Source organism: Rhipicephalus microplus, chromosome 1 (genome assembly GCF_043290135.1).
Source record: "Rhipicephalus microplus isolate Deutch F79 chromosome 1, USDA_Rmic, whole genome shotgun sequence".
In the NCBI taxonomy this organism is placed as follows: Eukaryota; Metazoa; Arthropoda; class Arachnida; order Ixodida; family Ixodidae; genus Rhipicephalus; species Rhipicephalus microplus.
Window position 1 is genome coordinate 193055903 of NC_134700.1, and position 21793 is coordinate 193077695.

The window sequence follows — 21793 nt, forward strand, 5'->3', positions numbered from 1 at the left end:
ATACGTTCGCTTGCAAGCGACCGAATTAGAATTACTCCATAAAAAGAAATTAACCTGCGTTTTCATCTTTTAATCAAGCGACAAGTAGGTAGAAAAAATTTGAAAGACGCTTGAAGTTCGCATTGTTGGGTTCTCTGGCCTCGTTTCAGTCGCCTTACACTAAATTAAAACTGCTTCTCTTCAACTTGGACTTCACCAAACCGCAAGGAAAACAACTTCGGGGTTCGTAACATTGCCCGTACCTTCCGAGAATGCATGCCTATTGCGACTAGAGTAGGTAATTCTGTACCATGCCATAATAAATCATTTTTATTATTACTGAAGTATGAAGCATTTCATCCGTAAGGCAACACATGTACCTATGTAGCCACAAACGTTCCTGATGCTACAGACCCTCTCGCTGTTTAAAAACGTTTAGGAAAAATTGTGACCTCCTTAGAATACGTTTGACGTCGAAGAACATAAAGCACACGATTGGCTAACAGCCGACAAAAGTCTTCACCAGTCTTTAGAACAGATGCTCTTCTTACCACGTGGTTTCACCACTTGACAGCACCCCGCTCTAAGTAACGTACTAAGATTACACGGTGAGAACAATGAAACACATGAATCGCAGCTAGAAAGAGTGATGGCGTTTGATCACGCACGTTCAAGGTCATGACGTGCCTTGACGTAACTTACTTCGCCATGTGATCTTGCCATGTGCAGCTTTAGTCACTGCCACTTCGAAAAATAATTCAGGAATGCTCACTACGGCGGGAATGGCTTGTGACGTCACTCAGTTTTGACACTTTCTTCCTGCCGAGTAGACATGCTTATGATGCTACCGCCTTTCGAGACAGCCTGATTGCTAAGCCTGACAAAGACTATCTAAAGTGCATACGTTTCTATGGGTGACTGCTCAAAAGTGACCGTTTTTGCAGCAGCCTTGAAGTGCAGCGTGATGTGATGTGCTACGTTCATTGAATGTTGGCGTAGTGTACATCTGCAAGCTCTCGCACAGTGGCAGCACTTTGGGGGCCGCTGTCATGGGTATCGACAATTTACCGAAGATTCGAGTGCTTTCGTTGCGAAAGGACCAGCGAAAAGTGAAATGAGAGCCTGCCGTTCACGGGGTGTCCATTCGTATGACATTGTCTTCGTGATAAAAAGGTATGTGTGTGCCTATAATACTTGCTTTTGCGTTGTTTTAAAAGCACCACATTTGGCACGTTCGGTTATTCTATTAATTTACGTGATGTTCGTTTGTTATTTGTCTGCGGAAGCCTTGACGTTTGACACATTTTGGTGAATCTCACTGGTGCTCAGCCCCAGGATAAAGTGTGGTAGTATCGTGCCGAGACAGTGCTAGAAACTGCGCAGATTGAGCGTTTTTGACAGGTGTGTTTGCCGAGACGCCTTTGGCTTGGCTGCAAAACGATGGCGTCATGAAGCAGAAACAAATACGCTCTACTAAAGAAACTTCAAAGTGGAGCAAAAGGGGTGTTTTAGGTTCCTCTGTTCACACTCAAATCACATCACAATGAAGCAATAAACGAGCATGGCGATATGTTCTCAGAAGAGGCATTTTTCTTGGAAGGTCTGTAAACATCTTGCTATTTCCTCATAGCACTGCGGGCTCATGTATAGCTTGCTCGGCGTTTTTTTTTTGTATCTGCGCATGCGTTGTATAAACTTGGGAGAAAAGTTTTTTGAAATCATTGTAACAACTTCGATCACATTTAGAAAAAAAAAAGAGGGCTGGCGCGTCATGTCGTGCATTTTTCATGCACTACATAGTGTTTCTCGCCGCTACTTCGAGCATTTGTTTTAGATAATATAATTGAGCTAGTTTTGCCAGTACCTTTGAAATATTTTGTTTAAAAAATGGCAGATCCCACGAACGATGGGAATCCATGATATGCGAAGTACAAATGAGGAAGATTGATATGCCAGTTGAAATCACCTCAACGTTACGAGGTGGAAATAAATTATGTTGTACACAACTTTCATGTCATGATTAGCATGTTTGGATGTGTCGTTTACTTTCGTCATCTATTCACGTCACGTGATACCAATTGATTGATTCATATGTGGGGTTTAACGTCCCAAAACCACCATATGATTATGAGAGACGTGGTAGTGAAGTGTTCCTGAAATTTCTACCATCTGGGGTTCTTTAAAGTGCACCCAAATCTGAGCACACATGGCTAAAGCACTTCTGCCTCCATTGGAAATGCAGCCGCCGCAGCCGGGATTCAATCCCGCGACCTGCAGGCCAGTAGCCGCGTACCTTAGCCACTAGACCATCGCGACGAGGTGCGTGATACCAAATTTAGTATATGCTCAGCTAGCAAAACAGCCACGAGCACGCTTTGAGAGCGGTATGCTGTCATGTTCTCACATGACACGCGTCTCATGATTATCATGTTTGCATCAGTTATATAGCTTCGTTATACATTGACGTCACGTAATACCTTATTTGGTATAAGTGGAGCTAGCGAAACAGCCTCGAGTGCATCATTTAGGGCCCAGTATACTACAAAGTAACGTTGACGTGCGCGCACGCTGGACAGAGCGAAGCTACGTTAGCAAAACGCGAGCACTCTATAATCTGACGCTAATCGCGACCGTTGCGACCAGCGCCCGTCGGCGCGGCGCAACGGCAGCCGGTGCGATATGAGACATTCTGCATTTGGCGCCAATGCGTTACCCAGACAGCACTGCGTCTGCATCTTTTCGAGACGGAGGGACGCCGGACGCGCTGAAACGTGCATGCGTCAATACAACGCAGCACGCGCCTACCAGAATATGGCGGGACCGACGCCTGGCGTGGCAACGCCGGCGTGACGCGACGAAACGAACGCCTCGCGCAGGGTCAAGTCGAAGTGTATTGGCGCCTAGACTATGGCATGTAGTCATGTTATCACATTACACGCATCTCATGACTATCATGTTTGCACCAGTCACATACCTTCGCCATCCATTGACGTCACGAACCAAATTTGGCATATGCGAAGCTAGCAAAACAGTCGGGAGCGCATAATGACCGTAGCATGTAGTCATGTGTTTATATTGGACACATCTCAAGTTTATCATGCTTGCACCGGTCTTATTCATTCATTTCCCGTACTACCGAATTTCGTATAAGCTAGCGAAACGGCCGCCAGCGTGGCATGTAGTCTTGTTGTTGCATGACACGCACCTCATGATTATCATGTTTGTGCCTTTCAGGCACCTTTGTCATCGATTCACGTACCGTAATGCTAAATTTGGTATATGTGACGCTAGCGAAATGGCCGAGAGGGCATCATGAGCGTGGCATGTAGTCTTGTTGTTACATGACACGCATGTCATGATTTTCACGTAAGGGTCGGTCGCTTGTGCTCGGCATGCAATCATGTCATACCATACCAGTTTCGCAACATGCCATGTGAACGAAACCACCGCAACAGCTGCTGGACCATGAAATGTAAATCATGACCTTCATGACGTACGTGTTGCAATTATGGCGCCAATCCTTGAGAAATGACAAGTTTATGAGATATAGAATTTTTTTCAAGTGGTACCGTTAGCTTAAAATTTGTACGAACAGTGCGCCCAATGCTTTGTCCTATCCCGGAATAAATTGCGTCAGTGCAGTTAGTTGGCTGAGAGTAGTTTGACAACCCTGTCTATGGATTCAAAAAGTCTCCTACATCTCTGTGATGCTTGCGTGTAATGCTAGTAAAATCAATATTAACAGCTATACTACCTCTTACGTGCTCTCCATGGGGTATGCAGGAGGAATTAGTTTAACTACACGGCGCACATAACCAGTCACGACCACGATAACCACGGCGCGTCGGCATTGTATATTTGTTTATGAATTGCGATGATCTACTATCTCGACTATCCAGTGTGGTCTAGTGGCTAAAGTACTCCGCTGCTCATCCGCAGGTCGCCGGATCAAAACCCGGGAGCGGCGCCTGCAATTTAGATGGAGGCGAAAATGCTGTGCCTGTGTGCTCAGATTTGGGTGCGCTTTATAAAAGCCCAGATGGTCAAAATTTCTGGAGCCCTCAACTACGTCGTCTCTCATTATTATATGTTGGTTTTGGGACGTTAAACCCCCATTATCAATCAGTTGAACATCCACTGCTGTCTTAAATATATCGCTCACACTGCGATTATAATTTTCGTTCCTATTCTGTGTGAATGGCTGCAGGGGACCTTCGTGTACCTAGAAATGATGGCTATTTTCGAGATTTCTCAATAAATTGATTGCTGGATTAGTTGGGTCATGAAGTATTCACATTAGCTATATTAATTTGTTCAATAATTATTGCTTACAAATCATCTCTTTTTCAAGCCATTTTATCGCAGCATTGTTTTGCGTTGTACCGTTGTCAATAGCACACTGCCACGACCCTTTCGTTAGGGCTAGCTATACCATAAACAAATAAGTAGAGGTGCGTTTTCTCACTGGTCCTCAGAACTTGGGGGTCTCGCTGAAGCCCCTGTCACGTGCTCGCTTTGGGTCAACCAGAAGACAAGTTTTCGAATATGGTCTGCGGCGTTTTAGACAATCCACCTACTTTAGGTCACTAGTATTGGCTGAGAGCTGCCGTTTGAGTGGTAGTTCTGATGTTAGTCTAACGCGTTACATCTCATGAAGTAACGCGTTACATCTCATGAAGTGTAACAGCGTTACATCTCATGAAGTGAACGTTACGACACAGGGTTGCTTGCCGATTGTTTAGTGGCCGTCATAAAAAAATTGTATCATAATAAACACTAACTCGTCCTTAGCTCATGACCGCACAAGCGACCACACCAGGCTTTCGTCGACATGGCTTGGTGCGCAAGTGCGTTGGTCATTCTGGGAACGAGTCTATATCTAGCACATGGTTGGGCACCGTCATCTCACTTAACAGAGACAGCGCCTCAAAGCCATCCAGCAGCACGGTATCGTTGGCTGGCGTGCCCTTGGTCGTGGCTTTGGTGGTGTCGAAGTCGGGGATCGACGTCTCGGTGGTGGCGGTGATAGACGTCTTCTTTCCCGACTTCGAGGTCGCCACGTATATGAGCAGCCACAGGAGGAGAAAGAGGAGGAACAGGGCTAAGAAGGACGCGCACTGCCTGCAAAGCCGAAAGTTGACGCGAAAAAATTCAGATAAATTCTACTATTGTGACGACGGAAGCAAGCAAAGGTGTGGCGATGGTGGGCTTGATATAGTGAATATTACAGTACTCAAATCAGATGTTGTTTTGAATATAATGACCACATAAAACGGCATATGCTCAGACGTTCCGGTGTTCGTCTTGCACACAAGTCTCATCTCAGGCGCCTAATGGTGGTCTCAAAATGAAGTCATGTGGTACACAAACAAAAAACTGCCTTAGAAGTGTGGCAGCTTGGGCTAGTTGGTATGGCATGACGATAGTTAAAGCGCGAGAACAAAACGACGACACAGAGGCAAGAAGGACACGAAAGAAACGAGGGCTCGTGTCTTTCGTGTCCTTCTTGCCTCTGTGTCGTCGTTTTGTTCTTGCGCTATAACTATCGTCATGAAAAAACTGCCGTTTCGAAAGTATAGATGTTAAATATTAGAAAAAGAAAACGAGGATGAGACTTGAACTTGTAGTTAGGAGCTTGCCTCATGCGGTAAAGTGAGTTGGAATGGGCAGCAACAGACACGTTCTAACTAAGCATAAAGTTGCCCATTTTGCATTTTAGGGGCCAACCACTTTATAACCGCATTCGTTCATCCTTCGTAGTGTCTTAGTGTGTAACAATTGTTACATTTTGACCTCCAAGGTGGTGCTGGTGGGACACTTCTTCTTTGCGCTGTTGAAAAATAAAAAATAGGGCTCAATGTACATGCCAATGGCTGCTAATGGGGAATGAGAGACAGGAGCATTCGGCTTTTAGTTAACGTGCACACTGCAATCCCCATTAGCAGCCATTGGCATGTACATTGAGCACTATCTGACAAGAAAGGGTTGCTAGGTTATACTCGCTGGGTGTAACCTCCTTAGTTTTAGAAAGGTTTTGCGAGCGTTCAGCTACAGTGCCATGAATACAATGAACTAGTATATACCATGAACTCGAGGTGGTTAAAGGGGAGAAGTAGATACGAAGCGCAAGCCGTAAGAAAGCAAAAGCCAAATTCTCCTGTCTCTCATTTCGCATTAGCAGCCATTGGCATATCTTTGAGCACTATCTGACAGGAAAAGGTTGCTACGTTATACTCGCTGGGCGTAACCTCCTTCGGTTTAGAAAGGTTTAGCGAGCGTTGGGCAGCAGTTCCATGAATACAGTGAACTAGTATATACCATGAACTCGAGGTGGTTAAAGGTGGGAAGTAGACCCAAAGCGCAAGCCTTAAGAAAGTGTGCGTGTGCCACCTCTCGTTTAGTCCTTGGAATGTCCGCTGGTTGGCAGTGCTTCTATATGAGGAATATATGATGAAAAGATGCAAGATGGTGGTACTTGGAGTGTTGAATAAATGGACGAACGGTTACACAGACAGACGCATGGACGGACGGAAGCAAGAACGAATGGACGGATGAATGCTTCGCCCAACTCTCCATCATTCAGTCCATAGATATACTGCCATTTTTTTTTCTACAACGAAGACTCCTTGCTTCTACAATATCAATTATAGGACGCTCCTATCTTACGCAAGTGGTCTCATCTTGGAAGCAGGATCGCTCACGTCAATTTGTCATACTAGTGAAATTATACATACACCTTACGTTTGTTTTTATGCCATGCTAGGTTTTTTAATGCACAAAACTGCATTAGTTGACTTAATTGGTTAGCATAAATTGCTGTTTTTCACATAATTCATCAGCAGACACAGTCCTTCAGAACATTTTCAAGCACAACTCACGGACGTAAACTTCACGTTAAAAAATCAGATTTTGTGATAGGGAGCAATTGGTCTTTTACCGCAGAATCACACCACATAGAAGAGAGACTAGGATATACAAACATGAACCCAGAACGGATATTTTTTGTGCCATAACTCTGACCCAACAAAGCACAACTCAGTGCAGTCATGTCATGCATTTAGGTACTCAATGAAGAGGAAAACGGCCACGAGGTTGTGAAACCGGTATCCAAAAAAAAAAAAAACTGTGGCGTGAGCCTGACTTTCTAGAAAGCAGTACTGACACCATTTTCAAAAGCAAGTTTAATCTGCCCTACAAACTTCTCTATGTAGACGGCTCTGAACAAGTGTGAAATTGAGCAGTGATCAGGCATTTCATTTCTATATTAAAGGGAGTATACCCATGGTGAAGCTACCTATAAATACACTGGTTTGGCGTAAGGCTACAATACTAATCCTGCCGATTCCTGCTGCCTAGCTATAATAACGCGAGGCACTCAAACTTCAAAAATAACCACTTATGCGTCACCGATGGAGCCACGGGGTGTAGCAGCCGTATAAACTTCATATCTTGCGCGAGCACATGACGAGAGGCTCACCGTGGAGTGACTTAAAAGTACAGTAAAAAGCAAAACTAGCTTCTAAAAATATACCATGATTACATTTCAAGGTGCGCACACACTTATCAGTAGATTTTTTTTTTCTTGAAGACATGCTCTCTTTAGAGTAAATTGTTAACGCTTTAGAGCCCTATACACCCGCTGCTATGGGATTGCCATAGGCTGTCCATAAACCGACTTAATAGCACTATATCATGCACCATCTACTGAAAACGGCTTTCTAAAGTTTTAGTGTCAGTACGTTGAAATCTTGTTTGGAGGGCCAACAGTAAACACATTATAAAATGTGTATGTGCAAGTTTTAAAAATAGTCGTGAAACGCTACAACCAAAATAACTAAACAAATATTAACAAATCAAATAATTAGTTAATTCTATAATATGTGGGGCTTAATGTCCCGACGCCACCATATGATAATGAAAGACGTCGTAGTGGACGGCTCCGGAAATTTCAACCGCCTGGGCTTCTTTAACACCAACTCACATCTGAGCACATGGGCTTACAGCGTTGTCACCTTCATCGACAATGGAGCTGCTGCAGCCGGGATTTATCCCGCGACCTGCGGGTCAGCAGCCGAGTACCTTAACCACTAGACAACCACAGTGGAGCTTACAGAATTCCCTTCTTTTTTTCTTTTTTGCAGAAACATATACAACAAAACAAAAATTACGGGACAGTAACGGGAAGTTTCAAGCATCGGGCACTAAGTACTCAATTCACCATCGCTGAGCTAGATTGCCGGTACGCCGATGTACACGTTTCGTTTTTCTTGCTTAATGGGAAGGCCTTCCTATATTTCTTCGCGAATTTATCTGCGTTACCCTTTTAAAATGATAGTTTTTCTTCAACACAAAAGTTTTGTCTATCTGTCTTTCTCTTTATCTGTTAGTCGCACGATTCAGGCAAGGCACCTACCTCCTCAACAAACATCTTGATCTGCTTGCTGCGTGAATACATGTGAACATTGTCAATCAAAACTCAAGTAAGGTGCATATTTAGGTGTACATCAATACGTAACTATGATGCAGTCTGTTTTTTACTTCTAAAACGCATAGATCATCATCATCATCATCATCATCATCATCATCATCATCATCCTGACTGCATCCACTGCAGGACAAAGGCCTCTTCCATGCTCTACCAGTTAACCCGGTCCCCTGCTTGCTGCTGCCAAACATGCATAGATAAGTAATTCTCATTCCGAAGAACACAGTGCTTATTACGCTGTGCTGACAATGCGATGTTATGAACGAAAATGCTGGTGTTTTCAGCTTTTCACAAAAACTGAGAAAACGACATGGTACTGCCACCAACCATTGGCTCCGCGTTCCAGAAAAAATATAAAAAAACTTTGTTTCTTGAAATTACTTCCAGATGGCGTCCATACGTCACGCTGCACCTACTCACCCATTTTATGGCGCAGAATGTCAAATAAGCGTTATATTGCTCCTCTCCAGACAGAAGACTATAATCTTTTGACGACCTTTGCCTGGAGGCACGCAGATACGACGCCAATTTTTGATGCAGTGGCCGTATCTGTGCGCCTCCATGAGATGAAAAATGGCGCTAATGAGACCTCCGAAAGAAATTTTGACGCAGCCGTACTTCTACCACGTGTTGTTATACCAAAACAAGTAGACGAACATTCTTACACTATGTTCTCAGTAAATAAAGCTCCCCCCCCCCCCTCGTTCATCCTTTCCACCCGCACGCGAGCATAAAAAAAATATGCAGCAGTCAACATACCCAAACCAACTTTGAGTAATCAACCCCGTTCTTTCGCGTTAAACGCTCTAGAACTATGGACACCTGTGAGAAGAGCACACGCCATCTGTAATTTTTCGTGGTGTTCGATGTGTTGCAGACACTGCCATTTAAATGCAATGATATCATGAGAATGGCCATCAGACTATACTTGTGTGCAGCTTACAAGCTTCTAGTAATTAGTTGAAAAACCTGTTTTAGGCGCCACACATTTAGAACACTTCCGAGTGATTTAAGTGCCCTTCGATACGGTGAATCCGTGAGAGTTTGACACACGCTTCATCTTGCCAGTAATCAACCACAATTATATGCTTGAAGTGACACACAAACGCAAATATTTACGACGTAATATAAAGTTCCATTCAGTAAATGGTAACCACGCATGCCACACATACACACACGCACAAAAAAAGCACACAGTGATGTGTCGGTATTACCTACTGGAACATGCCAATCGCTGCTAATGGGTAATGGGAGAGAAACGACTTCGATCGCTCACAGAGACCTGCAGACCACTTTTAGTAAACGCACACCTTGCGAATGTTTAATGTTCGAACAATGCACAGAATAAAATTCCCGCCGGCACTACCTTGGAGGTCAAGATCCAATGCATATATAAATGGGTGGCCAGTGAACAGTTGTGCAGTGCGAAAAGTCCTTTTTTTTTTCATCAAGACATTTTCTAGCAGACGCTTCCTGCGTTGACGTTGCGAGGCGAGAGAGCGGGAGAGGAGAGAAAAGGGTAGCGGACACGCATGCGCATTAAAGGTGGTGATGCCACACACCGCATTGAGATCGACCCTAAGTTGCTTCGCATATAAAAACAAAAACAATGAAACCTCACAAGTTACCTCAACTATTTGAAGACAACTCGGAGGCTAAAACCATTTTCTTTTACTTCTCAGTCGAAGTGTTGATGCTCCTTCTCGTCCATCACTCTTCAAAAGATTTCTGCACCTGAAGTGGCTTTGTACTGTCGGCAGTGCAAAATACTACGTATGGGAAGCATTGCAAGCTTTCAGAACTCTTCGAAAGGCCGTGTAAGCTTTCCGCTTTGCTATGTCTCCGCGATCGGCGAACGTTGACGAAACAACGCTATCATAAAACGGCTTCACAGCGTCAATAACGTGGAGTCACATGTCACAAGATTTGGCCGTCCGTGACGTCATGATGATGCCATGTGGTGACGTCATCCCTCGATAAGTTATCGCACCACTTTTGTCGACACCGCTGACGCAGACGGTCAATCTTCGCCTTTAATGATCCATCTAAGGTTTCCATCTTTTCATTAGCCACAGCCTGGACTCTGGGAAAAGTTAAGGGTGAAGCTAATATAGGAAAAATTTTTTAAACATATATTTTTGGGAGGTATTCTTTAAGATAGTTTTGAGGGGAGCGAATAATGAATACGGCTTCAAAGAATTTGTCTACAAAAACAGCGGAAAAAGAAACTTCTGTTTATTCTTTCCAAATTTTCAACCAGTTTGCCAAAGTCGCTAGACATTCTAATCGTGTATTCTAGCCCAATTCTAGTCCCAGCTGGCATTTCACGCCGCGGGTATTTATTTATGTAGGAACCAAAACGGAAACGTGCCCCGGTAGATAAGTGACTTGGGAGCAATGTAATTATTCGGCCAACTAACCTGAGCACCTTGGACTGGTAGATCGAGACGCCAAAAAGTGCAGTCCGGACCACCGTCGCTGTCACTATGGCCCCAGGTTGTATACCCTTGGCCGCGTCACTGTCCATGGCGGTGCGGTCGTGTAACGAGGTATTCCGCTGTTCCGTGGAGTACATCGACTGCATGTTCATGGTCATCATGGTCCCTTCCTGGGGGTCCGCCTCGGCCGTGTGAAATTCCTCCGGGGTGCCAATGCCGCTGTTTGACGTATTCATGCTTGGAGTTGTTTGTGGTCCTCTGTTGAGGAGCGCTAAGGATGAGACGAGTTGGGTGAGGAAACCAGCGTACAGGGTAAAAAGAGCGGGTTCAAAAACAGAGCTGGCAGTGAGTGACTCAGCCGTTGGACGAGCTGATGCTGATGCTGATGCTGATGCTGATGACCTTTGATGGATGGCGCTTACCCACAAAGGGGGATGGGCCAAGAACCGGGCGGCAGGATACTTAAATGAAACTAAACTGAAAATGGAGCCAATCTGAAAAAGTAGCTTAAAATAATACTACCAAAAAAAAACAAAAAAATGTGTGCTGAGCAAGTGGTCAAACCATCTTTTGTTTTTGAAAGACATAACTACGAATTATAAACTAAAGATCTGAAAAGGTAGTGGTTGACTAGCATGGTAATCTTTTAGTTGCGTTGATGTAATCAAACACAGCGGAGCATACATCCCTGTGGCAGTGACCAAATGAAGTTCCGCCAAGTGATAAAATTACTGGTAAATTTACTTGTATTCCTAGCTTTTGTAATGGGGCTACTAAAAATCTTTTTCTCTGATAAGAATAACGATGACAAAATAAAAAGAAATGTTCAATTGTTTCAATTTCGTTGCACCAAATGCATAGCGGTGACGCCTTGAGCTGAGCTTTATTAAGGTAATAATTTAGTTGTGGAACTGCACAGCGCAATCTGGTATAAGTGACCTCTAACTGGCGAGATACACACCACTGTTTATTCCAGCAATAGCTCAAATGCTCGAAATCTTTAAATTTATCCAAATTACCTTTTCCCCATTGCAGGCAAGCATTTCGGAACCTTAGCGCGGTTACGTACGCCGTATCTGGCAAAACTGGGATGGTGGGCCCACCCAGGGATACTGCTGCTAAAGAGTCCGCCATTTCGTTCAAATATATTCCGCGGTGGCCTGGTACCCATAGCAAATGCAGTTTTTTTACGTTATTCGGTACTAAATGCCGAAACGTATTCATCAGCTCTGAATTTACTGCCGTAGAAAGTGCATTACAAACTGATAACGAGTCCTCCACCCGTTCGCTTCTTCGTCCTTGTCTTCCTTTGCGTCCTCTTCCAATTTGGCACACATTGTTATGGTTGCCTTTGTTGGTATTACATTCTTAATATTATTATCACTATCAATATTAAAATCGTATATAATAATTGTTATATTACTATTGTTGTTGTTGTTACTGCTGTGGTTGGGGTGCTGGTAGTCATGAATTGGTTGATAAATATTATTATGGTCTCGAAGAACGTGCTCTAGTCCATTGTGGGCCACTTCCACGTCATAGGAGAAAAATGAAGTATCTCTGCTGCGTGAGAATAAAGGCGAATAAGTATGAGACATACATCCCAGCTTAATCGGGTTTGGCAAACTTATCTCTCTGGTCTGCTCCCAAAATTATGATATAGTTATTATATTACTAAATATTTTCTTTTTTTTCTTTTCTGACTCTCTGATTCTTTGTTTCTTTTTATAATGTCTTCTTTCTTTTACATCTTATCTTTTCTTTGCAAGCATAAGGGCAGTTACCTTCCATTGGATGCTATGTTTTATTGGCCTTTCCCCCAGAGTGGGTATGTGCCACAAATTCCAGGCTGCAAATAAACAAAACAAAAGCGTGAGACAAATCCTTGCCAAGATGCCTGCTTTGTTTTCTAGTTATTGCCTACTTTTCGGTGGGCGTACAAGGCACGTGATCTTTAGACGTAGCTGTTAAGTTATGGTGCAAGGAAAATAGTTCACACCGAGATTTTTCTTCTCACCACACAATTTGGTGTTTTAGGACTGATTAATGTGGACGTAAGTGGGACTAGTCTATAGACAATATTTGAGCGTGCCTCAATGCTAGTACTTCCCGCATTTATCCGAGACCAATCCCGTTCTGCCTTACACTTGAATTTTGTAAGCTTGGTTATTTCTAGAACCTCCTGGACTGCGCTCGATGGCGCCACGAAGGGTGACCACTTAGCTGTAATGCTTGAAATCGCTTACCTATTATTCCGACATGTTCCAAAGCTCAAACCTTTATAAGCTATTTTAAGTTTAAAAATGGCCTAAAATCAATTTTATCTTCTTTCACTGAATACAACAATGTAACTAAAGCTATGAAACTAAGTGCAGTAATTAAAGAAACTTTCAATAAAGCAGAACTTACCATTGAGTCTGCTAAGAGGGTGCCTTATAGCCCGTGGTGGAATTCTGATTGCTCTCGAAATCATATAAGACGGCGAGTAGCTTGAAAGAAGATAATTCGTAATCAGTCCTACCGAAATCGGGCAGAATACAAATTTTTGGTAGGTACATATAAATGCACGGTGGCTCAAGGTAAAGACGAACATAACAAAAAACATTTCGACGTCCCTCAAACCTAAAAATAAAAAAATGGCAGATCTCAGGTACAGTGAGAATGAATGATATGCGAAGCACGATAGTGAAATGTTGATATGTCACTATAAAATCAGCACAACGTTACGAGGTGGACGTAAATGATACATGACTTTCGTGTCATGATTATCATGTTTGTATGTGTCGTTTACCTTCGTCATCTATTCAAGGCACCTGATACCAAATTTATTATATGTGGAGCTAGCGAAACGGCCGCGAGCGCATCATGAAGGGCCCCAATATACCCCAATGTAGCGTTGACGCGCGCGCACGCTCGCACACCGATGCTACGTTAGCAAAACGCGAGCACTTTATATTCTCACGTCAGGCGCCACCAGCGTCCGTCAGCACGGCCCAACGGCAACCGGCGCGAAATGCGACATGCTGCATTTCGCGCTAATGCGTGATCCAGACAACACTGCGTCTCCCTATTTTCGTGACAGAGGGACGCCGGATGTCCTGAATAGCGCATGCGTCAAAGCAACGTAGTGCGGCGGGCACCTGCGAGTATATGGCAGGACCGGCGCCTGGCGTGGCAACGCTGGCGTGATGCAACGAAATGAACGCCGGCGAGCATGCCCACCACGTCACGTCAAAATGTAATGGGGCTTTGACTAAAGCATGTAGTCATGTTCTCACATGACACGCATCTCATGATTATCATGTTTTCACCAATCACATACCTTCGTCATCCATTGGCGTGACGATATAATACCAATTTTGGCATATGTGAAGCTAGCGAAACGGCCGTGAGCACATCATCAGTGTGGCATGTAGTGTTGTTACATGACACGCATGTCGTGATTATCATGTTTGGATGTGTCATTTACCTCTGTCATGCGTTCACGTCACGTAACACCGAGTTTGGTACATGTCAAGCTACCGAAGCGGCCGCGAGCGTATCATGAGCGTAGCATGTAGTCATGTTACACGACACGGATCTCATGTTTATCATGTCTGCACCAGTACGATATTGTCGTGATCCGTTCACGCCTCGTAATACTACATTTGGTATAAGGGAAGCTAGCGAAACGGACGCCAGCGCATCATGAGTGCGGCATGCAGTCATCTTGTTACATGACACGCATTTAATGATTATCATGTCTGCACCATTCACATACCTTCGTCAAGCATTCATCTACTGTAATACCAAATTTTGTATATGTGACGCCAGCGAAACGGCCGCAAGCGCATCATGAGCGTGGCGAGCGCATCATGAGGGCATCATGAGCGTGGCATCACTATGTTGTTACATGACACGCATTTCATAATTTTCATGTTATGGTCTGTCGCTTGTGTTCGCCATGCAATCATGTCATACCATACCAGTTTTGAAACGTGCCATGTGAACGAAACCACCGCAAGAGCTGCAGGATCATGAAATGTAAATTATGACATACATGTCATGATTGTCATGTTATGACTACTCAAATATGTTCTTCGTGCAGTAATGTTATGCAATATCAAGTTTGGTATCGATACCATTATCGAAACGCCCAGGAGAGCTAAAAGTCGTAGGCGGCTAGATAGATAGATAGATACGCTCAAAGTCGCCGAAGTTCACTAAGAAATGCTTCGCATTTAAAAAGTGTTTTTTTTTATATATTAGATATCGCCGAATCCCGCCATGCCCTGCAAACTCTGATTGTAATTCGTTATCATCAGAAAAAATGAAACAAAACTTTTTATAGAAAATTGCTAGTTGTGTAGTAAATACATTTCCTTCGAATTTTCCAATACACTGGCAAACATATACCATAAAGACTGACGAAAAATTTACATTGTCTGAAGCGCAAACGTGATTAGAAATTCATGCTCATCAGCTCTTGGCCCTGATACTACATCAGTGCTTACGATTAAAATTTTATTTAGGTTATCACCTGTGGACGTCCTGAATACTCTAAACAATGCCTGCCTACCCCATGACTATATTATAGCCAGAGTAGTTACCATTTAAAAAACAAATGGCAGATCCCACGTGTAGTGGAAATCGATGACATGCGAAGTACGAATGAAGAAGGTTTATTGTCACTTTGAAATAAGAACAACGTTACAAGGCGAACGCAAATTATGCCATACATGACTTCCATCTCCTTATTAAAGTGTTCAGACATGTTATTTACCTTCGTCGTCTATTCAGAGCACACGATACCAAACTTTGAATATGTGAAGCTACCGAAACGGCCATGAGCGCGCTATGAGCGTTGCATGTAGTGAAGTTTTATTAACATGCATGTCTTGATTATCAAGTTTGCACGTGGCATTCACCTTTGTCGTCCATTCGAATCATATATTACTAAATTCGGTATAAGTGAAGCTAGTGAAACGTCCGCGAGCGCATCATGAGCGTGGTTTGTTGTCATCTTCCTACATGACAAGCATGTCACTATTGTCATGTTTGTACCAGCCACATACCTTCGTCGTCCATTCAGAACACGTAATAACAAGTTTCGTATATGGGGAGCTACCGAAACAGCTGAGAGAAAACTATGAGCGTATCATGTAGTCATGTTTTACATGACACGCATGTGATGTTTATTATGCTTGGGCGTATCATTTACCTTTGACGTCCATTCTTGTCCTGTAATACTAAACTTGGTACGCGTGAACCTTGCAAAACGACCGCGACCACTCCATGAGTGTGGCGCGTAATCATGATTCAAATAATATGCATGTCATGATATCCACGTTAGGGTCTGTCATTTATGTTGGCTATGCAGTCATGCTATACCATACCAGTTTTGCAATATGTCATGTTAACGAAACCACCACAAGAGCAGCAAGATCATGAAATGTAAATCATAATCTTCATGACATACACGTCATGATTTTCATGTTTTGTCTGGTCACTTACGCTCGTCATACAGTCATGCTATGCTATACCCGTTTTGGTGTCGATACCATTATCAAACCGGCCAGGTGAGCTAAAAGTCGTAGGCGGCTAGATAAAAAGATAGACAGATACGCTTCAAGTCACTGACGTTCACTATGAAATTCTTCGCTTTTAAAAACAAGGCTCAGGTTTAAACATAAAAAATTTCAGACCCATCTCCCTAACGTCTCACCTGATTAAAACTATGGAGAGGGTTTTAAATCATAGAATAAATGTCTGAATGGCAGACAAGCCAATATCAAAGCAAACTAACTAGGTTGTCCTAGTGAGTGTAGAATTTACTGTGCTCGTGCCGTTTTAGAGAGCCGGATGCAGCTTGTCTGAAAAGGACGACACTACGCGGTGCTTGTAACACTTGACATGGCTAAAGCTTATGGCAGCATCGAGCACTGAAGTTCACTGAATACGTTACAGGACTAAAAGTTTTCGCTATATGTAACTGATTTGTGGAGATAATTTCTAACTTCGAAGAAATATAATTGTTTGAGGGACGATTGTTTCTCATCTAAATTCTAACAGAATCGTGGCTAACGATAGTACAGTCTCAAGAGGCTGTACTATCTCCGGTATTATTCAATAATCTGATGAGCTATATTCCCATTGACCATACCTCTATTCCAGGACACTTACTCTTTGCAACAAAAATTGCAAAGACATATGTATGCTCTAACACTCTGGTTGTAGTAAAGTTCATTCTCTCTCTAAACGCCAGTAAAAATGCTCTCCTGGTTTTTCCACCAGCAAATTCAATTTGATTTCTGTACTTTATAAGCAAGAACCAATTCCATAAGCAGACTCTATCAAATATTTGGGCATGATTTATAATGAAAACTTAACTTGAGCCCTCTCGTAGAATATATATCAGCAAAGGCACAACGGGCTTCAGGTGTATTGCGCTGGCTGAGCAACAGGAACTATGAGTTACATAGACACACCTTATTAATGTTATACAAAATGTACACGCCCTTTATTCTAGAATTTGGGTGCATATTATTTTTGGATGACCTTGCGTACGAAACAAAACCTTTAGTTCTGTTGTAGCGAGAAGCGCTACGTCTTTATTAGAAACTCTCCAGGTCCGTCGCTATTGATTACATGTATCAGGAAACTCGCTTGTCAACTATTCTATGCTGATTCCGTATCTTAACTGTAAAGCTTTAATAAAGGTTTACAGCCTATTGGCTAGACGATTTGAGTATGTGTTTATTAGTGACGCCGACGCCTTCTTTCTTGCTCGTTGGCCATGATTGGCCAGATTGCCTATGGACACTAATGAAATAAATCACAATATTACGATATAATATGATGCAATCCCCCCCCCCCCCCCCTAAGCTAAGTTTTAATCTTCGAGTTTCTTGAATATAAAATTGAAAGATTTCAAGGTTTATGTAGAAACAAATACCATAATAGTCACTGACGCTTCTGTGAATATTTGAAAGGCAGGAGTGGGAATACCCTCTGATGTCCTCAGCTGGTAGTTTTCAGTAAGGCTGCCAAACTTCACTCCGACTTTTGAACCTGAGCTTTTAAGTATTATTTCGGCGCTTCGAAACTACCTTCAAACGAAGTCAGTGCAATCATCATTACAGATTCTCTTTTGGTCTGTACAGTTCTCACTGCTTCTCCCTCCTTCGGAACAATCAAGACTCTACATTGCGCACATTAGCTACAGCTCCACTGAAACGTTCGAAGTTAATGAGTTCTAAGCCACTATGACATACAGTTAAACGAAAATGCTTATTCATTAGCCCGAGCTTCATTTCATGGTCTCATGATTTCAGTACTCTAAAAATAGAATACATAATAAAGATCAGAGATTGAAAATTACCCATTACTAGAAATTTAATTGAAAGAATTACTAAATGAACAGACTATCCCCCCTCAGATATTCTTGGAAACCACAGTCGATTAAAACCTAGGAAGTTAAAAAATATTTTCACTTAATTTGGATGCTGTGTCCCCCCCTTCAACATTTATTTACACAGAGCTGGTCTGACTCTATCTCCCCAGTGCCCATTCTGCACAGAAGCACAAACAATTGAGCTATATTTTGTATCATGTCAGAACTATTGTATGATTAAAAATCAATTCTAGTTATTACGTTTTACATAGTTGGTTTAAATATAACTGCAGATAATGTTGTCAGTATCGGCGCCTCCGGCTTGGGACAATGCCACAGAAACGTATTTGATGCAGTGTGCAATTTCATTGAAGAATCTAAACGCATGCCACTGTCACGTCTGCATCAATATATTTTTAACGAATGCTTGTGATATCTATCGTTGGTAATGTGAATGAAGGTCGGGCATACATTCGATTTTGATTGGGTGAGGTAAACTCAACTGTCTGGTCTGCTCAAAATTTTATTCTTCTGATATAGTATTAGCTGTTCTTTAATGATTCATTTTCATTTGATTATTACTGTTAGTATTTTATTTTTGAAAGAGAAATTACTATTCTCCTTTTTCTTTGTTTGAGAGTTTGAAATTTTCAATGTTACGCGCACAGTCGTTTGTTTGCTTACGGCACAATTGAGGCTGCACCAATATTCGAAGCCAGGCTAAAAAATGAAGGCTGTGGCTGTGTTCTAATACTCACCGTAGACGGCTAAATAGACAGCTAAACGGACGGCGGTCATCTTAAGTCTCATTCCTATTCTCACGTAGCCGGTAAAATAGACAGTTCCGAAAAGACCGGATCGTAGACAAGTACGATGCAGGCTACTTTTCTGTCTAAACAAGATGGCGGCTCAATGAATCGCTAAGATAGATCAGATCTCGCCGGAATGGTTGCCTGCACACGAACAGACGATTTCCCAGACATTCGATGCGAGTCTGTACTCCTCTGCCTCGAACACCAGCCATGTTCGAGGCAAAGGAGTACGGGGAGTGATCCGCACCTCTACTGCGCATGTTCAGCTTGATGAATACCCAGTAGTGCTTTTTCTTTTAATGGCTCCTGGAGCGACAGTTTTCCGGATGTCTTCCTGGGCCAGCACGAGACGTGAGCATTCGGCACTAAACGCAAGACGCGAGCATGTGCAGAGTTTGTGTGGACGGCGCAGCGAATGTCGAAGTGCAACATAGCTTGACCAACAAATGCTCCACATTTAGAAAACAGCCGTCCTCACAGTGGTTATTCTTGTTATCGGTGTCCTGACCTTGTCAAGTGTACGGACCGTGGCTGATTGGCCTCTGATTTTGTCGTTAAGAATACACAGTTGAGTAAAAAAGGTCCTGATCACCTTACAAAGATAACTTTTGCAGTGCATGGTAAATCAAATGGCAGAGTATCAGATGCGTTATTCGATGGCTCCAGCTTTGATTCCTGTCTACGGAAAATCATCTTTGTCGTCCCCCTTTCTTTCTTCACAATGACAATTACTTCTAATAAGATCTCCTATACCTTGCTTGGCATAGTTGTCGGTTAGACACGAAGATTATTTTTTGTATATACTGAAGCTGGCCCAAGTTCACACCACTACATGTGCCATGGCGTCTCGCAAGGTGGTGTTTTAAGCCCAGTTGTTTTCAATCTTGCCTTGCTTGGCGTGGTGGAAACTCTCTCGGAAAGAGTCAGTGTTTGAATATACGCTGATGACACCTGTGTCTGGGCAAATGCATTGACATGCCTACAAGTTCGAGCAAGTATACAAAGGGCAGCGTCGCAAGCATCTGACTATCTACACACGCCAGGTCTATCAATCTCAACAGAAAAATGTGCACTGGTGGCCTTCATGCGCAAGGCGATGACAAGTTACCCGATAAGCAAGAACGGCAAGCCCATATCTTACAAGTGTAGGCGTCGTTTTTTAGGTTTCATTTATGACCGCAACCTCTCCTGGAGCCCTCACGTGACTATCTATTGCCCACGTCCTGAAAGTCATCTTTGGAAAAAGATGGGGTCCGTCATTGAGTTCCATGCTACAGCTTTACCAAGCACTTTTTATTGGTGTACTGCGCTACAGTTCTCATCTGCTTACTAAAACTTGTAAGACAAACATTTCAGCACTTCAGAGCGTGCAAGCACAGGCACTACCTGTTTGTCTCGGCCTGCCACGAACTACCTCAACCACTGGAACAGTTATATTGGCTCGGGATCATCCGGTTACGACCTACGTCACAACCGTCGTGCTGAGAGCACATATTCGGCACATTTCACGGATGGTATCAAGCCATTTGACATTTCTGCCAGAACAACGACCGCAGGTGTCGTTGTCTAAGGTCGTCAGCTTCATTGGCGCTTCGCTACCATCTGGTTTTATACCCTTGGGGCGTTCACCTTTCACCTTGTGGAGCCTACGACAACCCGACGTGCGTATTTACGTCCCAGGAATAAGAAATAGAAAAGTCATTTCTGCCTTGGCCTTGAAGCAAGCGACTCTGGACTTTTTACACACTTTCTACGATGACAAAATCCACGTATACATGGATGCATCTACCACCCAGACTAGCTCCACCGGTGCCACCGTCATTCCATCACGACATATCAACAACACTTACAAACTTTGTCACGTGAGCATATCGACTGGTTCGGAAATTCTTGCCCTGCGAGGTGCCATCGATTATATCAAGCAACAACCGGCTAATCGATGGGCAGTATGCCGTGACTCCAAGGCGGCTCTACAATGTCTTTCGTCGGCACTTTGTCGTGGGTCGTACGAACAACTTGTATGGGAGATCAGAGAAAGGCTGCACTATGCGACCGAACAAGGACACAACGTTGTGATCCATTGGATACCAAGTCATCGCGGTATCTCTGGCAACGACCTCGCCGATGAAGCAGCCAGAAATGCACACGTAAAAGAAACCCTGTGTCCGTACCTTTATCTAGGATTGACTCGGCTAGATACCTAAATAAGCTGGCGCAGAACATGACATCCCAGAAAGGGCAGTCATCACAGTTTGCACATCATCGACTATATCCTCTCGACCCATCTCTACGACGGCGGCTACCCTCTGGTTTTTGTAGGGAGGAAGGTACAGTGTTGTGCCGTCTGCGTCTGGGCGTAGCCTTCACCAATGCCTACTCATTTAAGATAGGGATGGCTGACAGCGCAGAGTGCAACGACTGCGCCGTCGATGAGACTATTGAACACATCTTATGTTACTGCCCAGGATACACAAACGAGAGGCTTCACCTGCGCAGTGTTTGAAATCAACTGGCCAGAAGTGATTTCACTGTCGAGAAAGTGTTGGGACCATGGCACTGCCCATCATATTTCCGAAAGGCAACGAAAGCACTGTTGCATTTTCTCAAACAAACCGGCGTGTTTTATCGTTTGTGATGGTGAAACTGTTACGCGTCGGCCCAATCAGTGACCTTTTTTCTCCTCTTTTATAAATTTCCTTCCCCTCTG

At 43.4% G+C, this 21793-nt stretch overlaps 1 long non-coding RNA gene across 1 annotated transcript in view; it reads left to right on the forward strand.

Moving 5' to 3' along the window:
* The first annotated feature begins 746 nt into the window (after positions 1-746).
* LOC142769133 (uncharacterized) overlaps positions 747-21793 on the forward strand; it is a 40407-nt gene continuing 19360 nt past the window's right edge. The window contains exon 1 of the long non-coding RNA XR_012885677.1: positions 747-1152. This is a non-coding gene — a long non-coding RNA (uncharacterized LOC142769133). The remainder of the gene's footprint in view (positions 1153-21793) is intronic.